Source organism: Eptatretus burgeri, chromosome 15, assembly GCF_056783735.1.
Source record: "Eptatretus burgeri isolate ZD-2024b chromosome 15, Ebu_testis_v1, whole genome shotgun sequence".
NCBI lineage: Eukaryota > Metazoa > Chordata > Myxini > Myxiniformes > Myxinidae > Eptatretus > Eptatretus burgeri.
Window position 1 is genome coordinate 43,037,961 of NC_140975.1, and position 13,775 is coordinate 43,051,735.

A 13,775-nucleotide genomic window follows, 5' to 3' on the forward strand; every position below is an offset into this window, starting at 1 on the left:
CCCATCCAGTTCATACATCCCCCTTAATACTGAGCCCTGGCGATGGGCCTGCATCCATCCATCCATCCATTAGGACCATACTCTGTACAGAGCGTTGGTGCTGCCAAAGCATCTCCTGGGCTATTGGGCACAATCCTGGATGGGTCGCCACTCCGACACAGGATACTCGAATGGCTCAATCATCCCAGCAAACTGGTACTACCCCACCTGGTAACCTCAGAAGAATGACAGGCTGAGTCAACCCCACCTGGTATTAATTCAATGGGTGGGGGGTTATGAACTCAGGACCCGAGGATCCCAAGCCCACCACGCTAACCATAAAGCAAACACCAAGCATCCACATATACCTACAAAAATAAATTAATATTGGGTATAGGGTGGCAAGATGGCCTAGAAGTATGCACACTTGCCTCAAAGCTGTTTAGCCTGGGTTTGAATCCTGACCCAGTTATAAACTGTCATCCCAGGGTTTCACAGGCCAGGCGATTCATCAATGTGATGTGCCGTCTCAGATGGATGTTAAATGGTCATCCTATCTGCCGGCATTAGTTGGCGGCCATGAAAGATCGCACGGCATCCGTCACCGGATTGCCAGCACCATGGACAAATTCCAAGTTCCTGCCCGAACTACTGCAAAGAAGGCAATGGCAAACCACCCAGTATAAACCTTTCTCAGGAAGCTGCTTTGGTGGCACCATGGCTCTGTGAAGAGTAGGATGACAGAGACAGAGACAGAGACAGAGACAGAGACAGAGACAGAGACGACAGAGAAAATAGGCTGTCCCAGTAAAATATATTTCGATGCATCCCAAAATAAATAAATTGATATTTAGCGTAGGCTGGCACCATAGCCTAAAGGTATTGTTACGAATTCTGGCCTGCCTGGTGTGCGATCGGCCACGTACCTCTAATGGCAGCCGCGTCGCCCACCAGACGGACAATTCAGTCGTGACCCTCCTAGAACTACCGCCAGGAGCCAGTCACGGGTGGGGGTTTAACCTCACCACAACCCAGTCCGCATTCTACCCGCGCAAAACAGGGTGAATCGCCGAATGTCGATATACCTAAATACCCACGTGGGTAACCTACCGAGGGGTTGCACCACGCCGCAGGTCGGCTTAGGACACGAACCGCTTAAGCAGTTCGTTCCGTGCCACAGGGATAACCGAGCGGTGTTATCGCCGACCTCAAAGGTTCAGATTATTTATCGGGTGTTTAAAACCCACTACTCATTCCACGATGCAAGATGGCATTTCAATGGGGTGAAAGGAGGACGCGACAAACGGGATACATTGCACACAAGGACATTTATTCCAGAAACACGTATACAGTCATGCAATATACAAGCGACAAATAGAAGGCCAAGCAATACCACAGACTACGATTATTATCTACAGTCACTTACACAGTCGTTACTTAACAGGACACGGCGCCACAGCATGCATACAAAAACAACAGGAAAACCCTCCCCATAAGCAGGGAGGTAGACGGGGTTCGTAAACCTTTATGGTCGTGGGCCGTGGATGACCGAAAAGGCCCGCGAGACCGTGCTGGTTACCTGCCCCCTCGAGGTGTGACGGTGGGCAGGTCGTGACGCCTTGTTCCCACGGCAGCTCGCGTAGCAGTGCCTGCTCTCGGGCCTTTGTGATGATGTGGTCGGTGAGTTCTCTCCGGCGTCCCTCGCCAGACGCGCAGATTCGCACCACACAGCCGGCAGGGCTGCGCCTCCTGTCTGAGTCTCTGAGGCGTCGCCCGGACTCGCAACTTCACCGACAGGTCGCCCAACGCCAAGACGAGAGAGCCCAACCTCGACCACCAAGAGAGAGCTCGAAGATGAAGCGAGAGAATGACGTCCACCAAGAGAGCGAGTAAAATCCAACACGACCCCGACAGAGACACAGAGACACAGAGACACAGAGACACAGAGACACAGAGACACAGAGACACAGAGACACAGAGACACAGAGACACAGAGACACAGAGACACAGAGACACAGAGACACAGAGAGAGAGAGAGAGAGGAGAGAGAGAGAGAGAGAGAGAGAGCCTCGCACGCGGTCCGCCATATTTAGCGCGGGGCTCCGCCCTTCGCTCCTCCCCGTTTTCGGCTCCACCTTCCTTCGAGAAGGTTCCCGAAAAGGGGCGTTCCCTCACCCCGACCGCCTCACGCTGTTCATCCACCAATCGGCGGCGGGTTGCCCTCCTCCTTTCCTTCACACCAAGCGCGGGGAAAAATGGCGGGAAAAAAACCCCACAGGCGTCACAAGTGCTTTTGTTCTGCCAATCCTTCTCGGACAGTTTCTGTGGTGCGGAAACCGTCTTACCGTGGTCCGCAGAGGATGGCGCTCGTAAGTGGGCGTAGTGGTGAAGATGGTGGTGATTGTTGTGGGGGTGGTGTGAGCATGGTGGGTATTGTGGCGGTTTGTTGCAATGGTGGCTCAAAATAACGATGGATAAAGAAAAACCTATCTCAAAGGGTCGCAGCCCGGTGAACAAGAAGAAATCAATTTAAACAACGGTGGGGACCTATCTGCACATAAACTTAGCGTTATAACTGATCTAAGGACCCTTTATGGTGTATTGCGAATTTCCACAGCCGTAATAGTATACACACTCACCAGATGAATGGCCTAGCTGAGGTTTGAACCTCTACCCAGTTATAAACTGCCACACTGGTGTTTCCCAGGCAGGCTGATTCATCAATGTGTGTGCCATGCCTCGGATGGATGTTAAACTGGTCATCCCATCTGCCAGCATTAGTTGGTAAACGTGAAATATCCCACAATGTCCTTCAGGAAGAGTTGGGGAGTCATCACCGGCACCCTGAACAAATTACGAAGTCCTACTCTAAGCTACTTCGAACGTCAGGTCTGGCCAGCCAGTTCCTGAAGGACTTGAAAGCCGGTTCAATGAAAGGGCCAAAAAAAAAACAAAAAAAAAACACCTTTCCCTGGTCAAGCCCACAAGAAGGTGGGAATAATTGTTGTGGCCGGTCAACTATTTAGTATTCTGGTAGAAAAATATATTAAAAGCAAATATGGTGTGCAATGCCAAATCAGGCCAGCCTATGACGATGGATGTTGTCAACAATATAGGGACATGATTGAAAGGAAAGGATAGCCAAGGGCTCACCCTGAATAATCGTCTGGGTTCAATCATTATGAGCGCATCACTCTTCGACATTGCAACATTGACAGATAAACCTCTGCCCACGTCATTGCATCATTTTCATACTTGTACCAAGTATGATTTTAATACCTTCAGCTCTTCTCAAATATCACATTTTTAGCGGACATGACCTTGAACGTCTTGATCCCATACGCAATCGGTTTATGCATACATCATTAAACACACTTGTACCAAGTTTGACTTGGATCCCTTCAGCCATTCTTAAGTTATCGCAGTAACGAAAAACTATCACTGACTCTGACCTTGGACCTCTCATAACAGCATCTAATCAGTTCATCTTAACATCATACTGCATACTTATACCAAGTTTGGTCAAAATCCCATCACTGGTTCACAAGTTAGTACGGGAACAATTTCTACCTAAAATGACCTTTGACCTCAGGTCTGGTCAAGTCAGGTCAAGTCAGGTATGGGAGCATTCGCTGGAGCAGCACATCATTGTGTCCATTTTCCACGTCCACTCCAGGGGCCTCCGTCTGGCCATCCCCCAGGCAGATGCCTGGCCCATCTCCATCTCCTTGAGATGCTGATCAACCTGCTGCAACCACCAGACACGTGGTATACCCATTGTCCTCTTCCACTCACGAGGCTCCCTCGGTGAGAGAATCTGGTGAGCAGGATCAGCATCAGAAAAACGAGCCACATATCCATACAGCCGCAGCAGACTCTCACGGACTATGCAAGTAACAAATATCATTTGAGTCTCTCTCAACAACCGCTTCTTGGACACAAAGTCCGACCAGCGATAGCCAAGCATTCTACGAAGAGACCTGATACCAAGAGAATCAAGTCTCCGTCTCAGATCCCTGGTCAGAGTCCAAGTCTCACATCCATAGAGCAAGACTGGAAGCACCAAGAACCTGAAGACTCAGACTTTCATCCTCCCGCACAGGTACCGGCAGCGCCACACCCCATGATCCAGTGAATCCATGACTCCCCAGGCCTGACCGAGATGTCTGTTGACCTCTGGCTCACGGCCAGCAGACATGAATATCACCAAGGTAAGAGAATCTTTGTTTTGACCCAGGAAACCCATAATCCCAGCAGTTCCGACTCCTCATTCAGCACCTAGAGGGCCCCCAAAAGAATATCAGGAGTCTCTTCAAAGATGACTGCATCACCACAGACACAGACACAATGACCCCAAAATCTAATCAGATAATCTTTGCGTCAATATATATATAAATAATGCTATCCAGTTTGAACAATATCCGCCCCATGGTTATTTCAATATCGCAATACCGATATTCAGCAAGGACAGATGAATGGACAGAGGGATGTACAATCCAAAAACACAATGCCTCTGGTCACCTTTGGTGGTGGAGAGGCATAAAAGAAAATAAAGTCCTTCGGAGGTCATATTCAGCCAGTTGCTCATTCCAAGAGGGTATTTTTTGTTGCTTTGACCACAAATATTCCCCAGAAAGTGTTTTGTGGTTCAGTCATGTGACCCTTCAGCCATGAGATCACACAACCATATTTATCTCTGCCACCAAAGGTAGACGGATGTTATGTTTTCATCCCTGATTGTCTGTCTTGTGGTCTCTGAGCAAGATATCTCAAAAAGTTGTGGATGGATTTAGATGAAACTTGGTGGACAGGTTGAGTGTGTGACTAGAACAAATCGATTAGATTTTGGTGAATATCTGGATACGATAATTTCAGTGATTGTTCACCATTGAGAGATAGGGCCAAAAAAAAAAGATATGCAATGCAGCACGATATTTCAAAATATTATGAACGGGTTATGACAATTTGGTGGGTGAGTTCGATCGGTTACAAGAATGTCGATTAGATTTTGATTCAGGTCGGTATGCAGATCCAACCTATCAGTAAGATACAAAATAAACTGTTCAACCTGACGGAGGTATGCGCTCGACTGAGTGCCAAAAAAAAAAAAAAATGAAAAACCTGAACCAAAATCCAATTTGATTATTCTCGTCACCTACCCAACTCATCCACCAAGTAGTCATAACCCATCCACAACTTTTTGAAATATGCTTTTTATCCTTCCTGATGCGACTTCCACTTTGATGTAGTGGTAAAACTTGTGCATCCCTGTGACCCAGAGAGCTATGCTGACTGAAGCATTAGCTCCTGGTAGTTTTAACCAAGCCAGACAGGTCAAAAGGTAGGGGCCAGATAAAGAGGTCACACAAATAGGACGGATGGGTTTTTTGAAGTTTTGTTTTGTTTTTAGCAACTTATCTAGTGAATGGTACCACAAACATAAAATCACACTGGCAGGAGGTAATGTAGCGACTCAAAGAGATTGAATGGGAAGCAATTGAAAGTTTTATGACGGGTACAATAAATAGCACCAGGGTTAAAGCCCCTGATATTTCTAATCAGGCTATCTCACTGGCAACATTGATACAAAATCTTTGATGAGGGGCAATCCTGAAACCTTAACGGGGGGGATTGTGTTGAAGGTCGTATGGGCGTTAATCACGAAACTTCCAGACTTCTTTGGGGCAAAACAACAAAACCATCATCATTGCAACTTTTAATGTTCAGACTCTTACTCCAGAGATTCTCCAATGCCCTTCAATTTATAAAAGGAACTAGAACGGCACTCATAGAGCGCATTGTCATGCCTCGCGTGTTCATTCTGAACAAAAATACTGGTCATCGTTCACTGAACACACCACTATTATAGCCCATATACCCGTATCATCCATGCACCATATTTGATCCGTTTCTTGGCACGGGTTATGACTGTCATAAATTTAATTATTCACTCATATATCAGATATATATATGAAGTTTCAGATTTTTTTTGGATACAAATTTCAATTCAACTAATTATGGCTGGAATACCACTTCTCCAATGACATCATCATTGTCAACCACTATACCCCATGGGAAGTTGACAACATTTGTCAAGTTTCAATTTATTTCATTGAGCGGTTTTGGAAAAAAATTATGTCCAATCGTTTTCCTTTAATCCAATATGGCTGCCATACCATGTGACTTATGACGTCAGAGTTGGCAATACAGTATTCTCCATGGGGATCCCTGCTATGTTTAAAGTTCCATATCGATCGGACAAGCAATTGCAGAGAAAACCATTTTTCAAGCAAATATACACCATATTTTCCGGTGTATAAACCACACTTTTTTTTTTAATCGGCAAAAAAGGTAAAGTTGGGGTTGCTGTTAATACACAGGTCGAGGGGGGAGAAAAAAAAAGTCTTAAAAACAATCAATGCTGAATTTCAATTATATTCCAAATGAACACTTTCTTAGCAGTCGGAACTGCTGTTAAGCTCAATTCTGCCATTTAAATTTTGAAAATCGGTTCAGGCTAAGGGTTTGTGCGCAGCGTTTTATTAACCATGTGTGGAAATTAAATAAAGTGACTCCCGGAGACACCCGGAGTTTTGGTGCGTGGCGTATATAGAGCCTGATTACGCCATTAAACATAGAAGAAGAACACGTTGTCTCACATGAAAAGAAGAATTATTCACAATAGCTAGAGTCCAATAACGCAGCACCCACCTCAAATAAGCTTGTGAGGCAAGCTTCCGTCGTATGTCGTGTTCAAGAGGAAGACACTGCCAATAGACAAGTTTCCAGCCGGAATCATTGTCCGTGTGCATCAGAAGGGGTGGATAGACGAGGGACGTGTCGTGGTGACTATCTTTTTACACGCATCATTTTCTACATGAACATCCGACGCAGGCAGAATTAATCACCAAGCGTGTTCCTTACATGCTGACGCTATGCCAGCAAATGATGGACAGCGGGGTGTGGGTTAAAACTAGGAACAACCAATCAACCCCGAGTACTTTTCTATACGAGGGCAGGAAATGGATTTAAAAGGAAGAAGAAGAATCTCACGAAAGTGAGGAGCCACGTGGGACGGTGAAGCTTTAAGAAGTAGAAATGCTGCTCGGTTCTTTTGGCTTCCTTTGGTTCTCCTCGTTCTTCGTGGTTCTCTTAGTTTTCCCTCGTTTCTAACAGTGGTTCCTAACTTGCTTCCCGTGGATTACTCATGTCAGATGAACTTTCTTACTTTGGAGGCCTTTGTATTTGACCTGGGTTTCGAGGAACATTTGCTGCATCTCGGTGGAACCACCACAGATGAACTTTCCTATTTCCCAGACTTGGTATTTTCATCAGTTGAAAAATCAACATTTTAAGACGCGTTTCCCGCCAGGATTTTCAACCCGGATTCCGAGGAGCATTGTCCACATGCATCTTGGTTGAACTTTCACCATTACACCCATCGCTACATTGGCTGAGCATTATGCTGACTGGGAGACTGCTGGCATTCATCAGGAGGATGAGAAAGGTCAACCTTCTGATGATCTGCGGCTGGATTGTCAAGGTGTGGGAGGAGATACCGTCTAACATCATCAAGCAAGCATTTCTGAAATGCTACATCTCCAACAAAATGGATGGCACAGAGGACGACATCATTTGGAATGAGGAGGCTACAAATGATGGTGACAGTGATGTGGACAGCGACAGGGACTTGCTCTATCCTGATTCGGACAAGGAGTTACGTGCAGATTTTGACAAGGAAAGCATCGACGAGGATTTCCTCCGGTTTAGCTGAAAAGCTTCATCAAACCCAAACGGCCCTTTTCAGGGCCACAAATCCACAAGAAATATGTACGACACCGATATGAATCCCATTTCTTCCTTTTTCTAGTAACAAAAAAAATAAACCAACGTCACCCGCAGGGTGACCCGTATCTTGCCAAAAGGTGACCATGTGTGACTTCTTTAAGGTCACACTGAGGTGAACAGAGCTGCTATCCACCAGGAGCGACTCCTTGAGGAATATCTGCCTACGAGAGATTCCGATGAGAATCGTTCTACAGAGTAACCATGAAAAATATGCTTTTGCCTCATAACGTCTCACCAAATGACGTCATAATGTCTTAAGCTTGACATATCTAGAAAGCACTCATCGAGGTGTTCAATTTGAGGTACTACACGATATGGTTCCTAAAACTTGAAAATTTGACCTTGGGGTCAAATACGTTTGACCTTAGGCGCTAACCATGAAGGTCAAGGCCAATCGCCACCAAAAATTAATCAGCTGAGCGCCAGACCATGAACTATATTCCCATGAAGTTTGAAGACGATCCGATCAAAATTACTAAAAAAATAAGGGTTTCGTAGACTCCCCTGATTTGCGACAAAGTGACCTTGACCTTCAAAATTTTATGCGCTGAAAGGGACCTCTATAGGCCTCTGATATGCGAAGTTACAAAAATTTCAATGATAACTGTGCTCTGCAGAATTTTTTATACGTGATTACAGACAAACAAAAAAAAAAAACATACAAGCTGACTAACATATCTTGCAAAACTTCGTTTTGGCAAAATAAAAATCCTCTTTATAACATTAAAAAAATACTAGAGGGGGAGCACTCGGTAGAGTGCAAAACCTCCACCGCCAATACTGCTAGGTCACTCAAGTGAACCTGATATCCTATTCATTCAATTTGACGTCAACAGTGCTCACAGAGTTATAGTTTGCAACTTTCCCTTTTACTTTTAACTTTTACATACTCAATTCATTCGTCATAACTAGCTGGATTCCTTGAGACAAATTGATTTTACGTGGGTATATCCACCTGAAGTTCCAAAATCAGCCGCAATTATAATTTTGGCATGTTTTTCTTGGAAATCACTTATAACATGTAGAAATGCAAAAAAAAAAATCGAAATTTTGTTGAAAAAAAAAGTTACAAAATTGTTTTTTCCTCTAACAATTTTTTTTTGGGGGGGAGTTGGAAATCACTTAAAACATGTAGAAATGCAAAAAAAAGAAATTGAAATTTTGTTGAAAAAAAATTTGCACTTTTTTTTTCCTCTAACAATATTTTTTTTGGATGGGGGGGTTGAAAATCACTTAAAACATGTTGAAATGCAAAAAAAAAAAAAAATTAAAATATTTTTTCAAATTGGCCGCCATAGCAGCCATATTGGATTTTGGACCAAGTCCAAAATCTAATGGCATGATCCTTGGACCAGACCTAACCCCCCCCACCAAGTTTCGTCGAAATCCGTCGAGGAGTTTTTCCGTAATACTGTTCACAAACAATCAAACAAACAGAAAGGGATGAAAACAGTAACCTCCATCCATCCATCTTCGATGGCGGAGGTTAATAAGAAAGAAAAATAAAAACTTCTTGGTATCCTCTTCTCTCTCTTTAACTACTTGAAAATGAGAAGAAGACCATGAGAAGAAATCACGCGAACATGGGAGTAAGCATGTTGCTACCTCCATCACTTTGTTCCGTACAAACGTATTTAGATCTAGATCAGAAAATAAAATGATCAATATATTAATTTATTTTGAGGGTGAAAAACAGGGATGTGGTTAATACACCGGAAAATATGGTAGATGCGGACAGACGTGCGCACATGAATAATTAAAGAAATACCCAAAAATAGTTGATATCTGAAGACAAGAACGCACAAATAGGTGTGAATGACGCAAAAATATCAGTTTGCAATGAAGACACAAACAGAAATGGATTGTTTGCCCTTGATTTAATCGAAGAATGTGAGCTTCTGGCAACGAATACCAGATATCAAAAGAAAATGAGAAAATTATGGGCATTTACTAACCCAGGAGGGTATTGGATGCAAGTAAACTACACTTATCAACAAGAAATGGAAAACAGCACGAGAAACTGTGAAGCATATACATATAACACGTTCTTCCAAATAAGTTCAGATCACAGAATAGTGAACAAAGATTCATCATTTTGTATGCCAATAAAGATTGCAATGACCAAGACAAAAAAACATCAAAAAAGGCTTACACTCATGAAGTTAGAAACAGGTTTGAATCCCTTGATGAAAACAAATGCAAACTAGAGGGGGAGCACTCGGGAGAGTGCAAAACCTCTGCCGCCAATACTGCTGGGTCACTCAAGTGAACCTTATATCTTATTCATTAAATATGTCAACAGTGCTGAGAGTTATAGTTCTTTTCTCCAACATTTTTTTTGGGGGGGGGGGCGGGGTTGGAAATCACTTAAAACAGAAATTGACACAAAAGTGCTGATGGATATACCTCCGCCCACATGGTAATCACACTCTTCCCTCTTGGACTTCGTTAAAGGTCACATTCAAAATTAAAAGGTCACACGAGAGAGCGTGCGGGACTGAAAAGAGAAACAAGTACGAGAGAGACGGCATCAGATGCTTTCTAACTCGAGTTGTGGCCTGCAAAATGATTTTTTAAATGTAACATGACGTTACATCTGTTGAACCCAAAATTGAATCAGTTAATCTTTATAGTGCAGTCCATACATGTGCCAGGTTTGGTTGAAATCCCTGCAGTGGTTCATAAATTATTACGGAAACAAAAATAAAATAAAAACTATACTGGACGCATGAACGGACACCTCAAAAAGCACACTGCCTCTGGGACCTTCGACCTTGGAGGCATAAAAATAAACAAACAAATAAATAGCTACAATACAGTGGCAGACAACCCCCGTATCAAAATGACTTCTCATATTACATCGATCGATGGACATGTACTTTAACACTATACATTTAACACATCCTCATACGAGTCATTGGTGTATTACGCATGCAAATAGGGAACATTTTCTGACTCACCACCCCTCACTCTGTCTGGCCCTCTTATCAAGTGTACTTGCCTGTGAGATGCCCTCTCCCACTTCTCTTTCAGTCCCTCAAACTTCTGGTCCTCACAGTCAGTCACAACCCTCTCTTGGGCAGAGCAGGTAATCAAAGCTAGCTTGAAATGCCAGCTTATACTTTGCCGTGCTCAGTCCTTCTTCAATAAATCGGAACTTCTCACCACCCCGATTAAGGAGTTTTTTGAAGCCGAACGGATAAACCACTCTCCCCCGTGGACCGACGGCCCCCTCTTCACACCTGGTCAAATTAAACACCGACAGGAGAAGTCCGGAGACTTTTTTTTTTTTGGTTTGAGCAGTTGGAACTGCTGTGAAGCTAATTTCCACTGCTTAAATTTTGAGGTTGAGTTTGTAATGGCCCAGAGAAGGCTGGAAATTAAATAAGCGAAATAAAAAAAGTAGATTACATAAAGTTACGAACACTGCCCGATGACGTCCGGAGAACTTTATTTAATTTCCGCTCATGTTTTAAAACTAAAATGTGATGCGCTCTACAACCTCTTGACCTCAACATTTAAACAGCGGACTTGACCTTCACAGGTGTCCTGACTGCTAAAAAAAAAAAGTCTCTGGGTGTCTCTGGACGGTGTTTCGTTCGACCCTTCACACCCATCACTCCTAGATTCGATGAAATCTAAATCTATCAAGATCAATGACGTCTCCCACAAAGAGAGAGGCACAAGGGCATACGACTCTCCCCTCACAGACACGTCGGTGGTCCTGAATTTTGTGTTTAACTAAATTAACACCTCTTTTCTGGTCTCCTTTACTTTGTCGGCCCTCCGTCCCTCCCCCACCCTCCAGGATACAAGCATTCTTCCAGCAACCCTCTTCTCATTAACCTTCAAAAATCTCGGCTTGCCGCTCACTTCCCCCAATCCTTTCGTCCTCTTTTCTCCTGCTTGTGGAACCACCTCGGTGTCATGTGAATCACACTCTTCCCTCTACGACTTCAGATCCGCAGTAGACCACCGCCTCACGTCATCCTTCATCCCCACCAGATCTTTTCCACCCTCAGTATTCCTCTGCTCACATTCCTCTTAGCCAGTTCACCATTGTATCTTCCTTTGTCTCTCATCTCACCCCTTTTTTCCTGTTTGCTCACAGTCTTACTCATCTGGAATCCATTACCTTGCTTTTTCACGAACCTCGATTTTGTATTAAAATAAATAAAAATTTCATCGACATTTTTCTTCCCCATTGTCCCCCATCCAGCTCCTCTCCACCCACGGTTCAATTTACCACTGACCACCACCACAACAACCGCTTTTACGTACATAGTATATGGATGGCACAATGGCACCAAAAATCTCAACAACTTCAACACCACATTGTGAACATAAACATCATAAAACACAAGTCACGTTTTACATACTGTACAAGTAAAAAAAAAAGGTTCATAGGGGACACGTTACTAATTCCGAGTCGAATCGCACCATTTGTGACGTCACAATCAATGAAACAGACCTTAAACAAAGACCTCCCCCATTGGCATTTAAAAAGTTATTTTCCGTTTTTGCCATGACAATGGAAAATAGAAGGGCAGGCTCCAGAGACGCACGCCCTTGTCGAAGCGTGCCAAACAAACCGTGGACACACCCGACATGGGTGGGACACCTCCCCGTAAATACACAGAGACAATTTCAAATTCGAACCGATAACCGTTCGATTCCGAATGCCGAGTACATTCCATCACACTGGTGCCAAGAACTAGTGTGAGGAAACAAAATGAACACTCAGGCGCCAAATTACAGACTCGCGCGCAATTCAGCCCTTAAAAACCGAATCGATTTAAAATGGAAGAAGAAGAGGCCGCTCGGTGCGCCGACGCAACCACGTGCGGAGAGCGCGCGAACACGAGCTCCGTACCTCACACCTCACACCCGCGAACACAAGCTCCGTACCTCACACCCGCGAACACGAGCTCCGTACCTCACACCTCACACCCGCGAACACGAGCTCCGTACCTCACACCTCACACTCGCGAACACGAGCTCCGTACCTCACACCTCACACTCGCGAACACGAGCTCCGTACCTCACACCTCACACTCGCGAACACGAGCTCCGTACCTCACACCTCACACCTCACACTCGCGAACACGAGCTCCGTACCTCACACCTCACACTCGCGAACACGAGCTCCGTACCTCACACCTCACACTCGCGAATTCTGTACGTACCTTCATTTGTTGTTTTCAGTTTTCTGCAAAACACCATGAGAGTTGATCGTCGGCACCGCCAAGGAAAGGAGGATGTTGCGTGTTCAGAGGACAGGGTGTGGCGAGGAAAGCAGTTGTTGTTGATGTTGTTGACGACTAAACCTCTTCTTTTTCTCAAAATAAAATAAATAACAAGGCAATGATTGATATCTCCAACTGCCTCATTATAATTAAGACAAAGTGAGTCACCTATGTTTGATCCTAACAGCAGTTGTAAGGATATACTCCATTAAAAAGTCCAAGCTGCGCGGGTGATCACGGAATGGCAAACGTCGAACAGCAGAGCATGAAGGAGTGATTGGATGGATGATGTTCAGTGCAGCCACCCAGAATTTATACATATACATATACATATATATATATATATATATATATATATATATATATATATATATATAGGGGGTATACAAGAGGGATGAAGTTGAGGAAAGCGTGGAATGTTCGCGGGATGAGGATACAAATTGGGACGGAGTGCCTCGGGGTGCAGCACCCCCCCCCCCACCGTACGTGCCAAAGAACACCCTCATGACGTCAATAAGCAAAACCTGAAGGGAATCAAATCCACACGACTAACACACTACTTTCGAAATGACCTCTGAATGCCAAGTGTGTGGTGTGAGGTGTGTGTGGTATGTGGTGTGTGGTGTGTTTACGGTGATTTGGATCTGCTCCCCCAGGCACTTTTAACATGCCGTTGCTCGCGCAAAGTCTCTGATTCAAATT

At 44.4% G+C, this 13,775-nt stretch overlaps 1 protein-coding gene across 3 annotated transcripts in view; it reads right to left on the reverse strand.

Moving 5' to 3' along the window:
- The window catches only part of LOC147012054 (SUN domain-containing protein 1-like), a 70,443-nt gene extending 57,272 nt beyond the window's left edge, over positions 1–13,171 (reverse strand). For 2 of the 3 annotated variants that reach the window (XM_085858153.1, XM_085858151.1), the window contains exon 1: positions 13,014–13,171. The gene's annotated coding sequence lies outside the window, so the exon portion shown is untranslated. The remainder of the gene's footprint in view (positions 1–13,013) is intronic. The other variant, XM_085858149.1, reaches the window with a different exon arrangement.
- Positions 13,172–13,775: the final 604 nt, after the last annotated feature.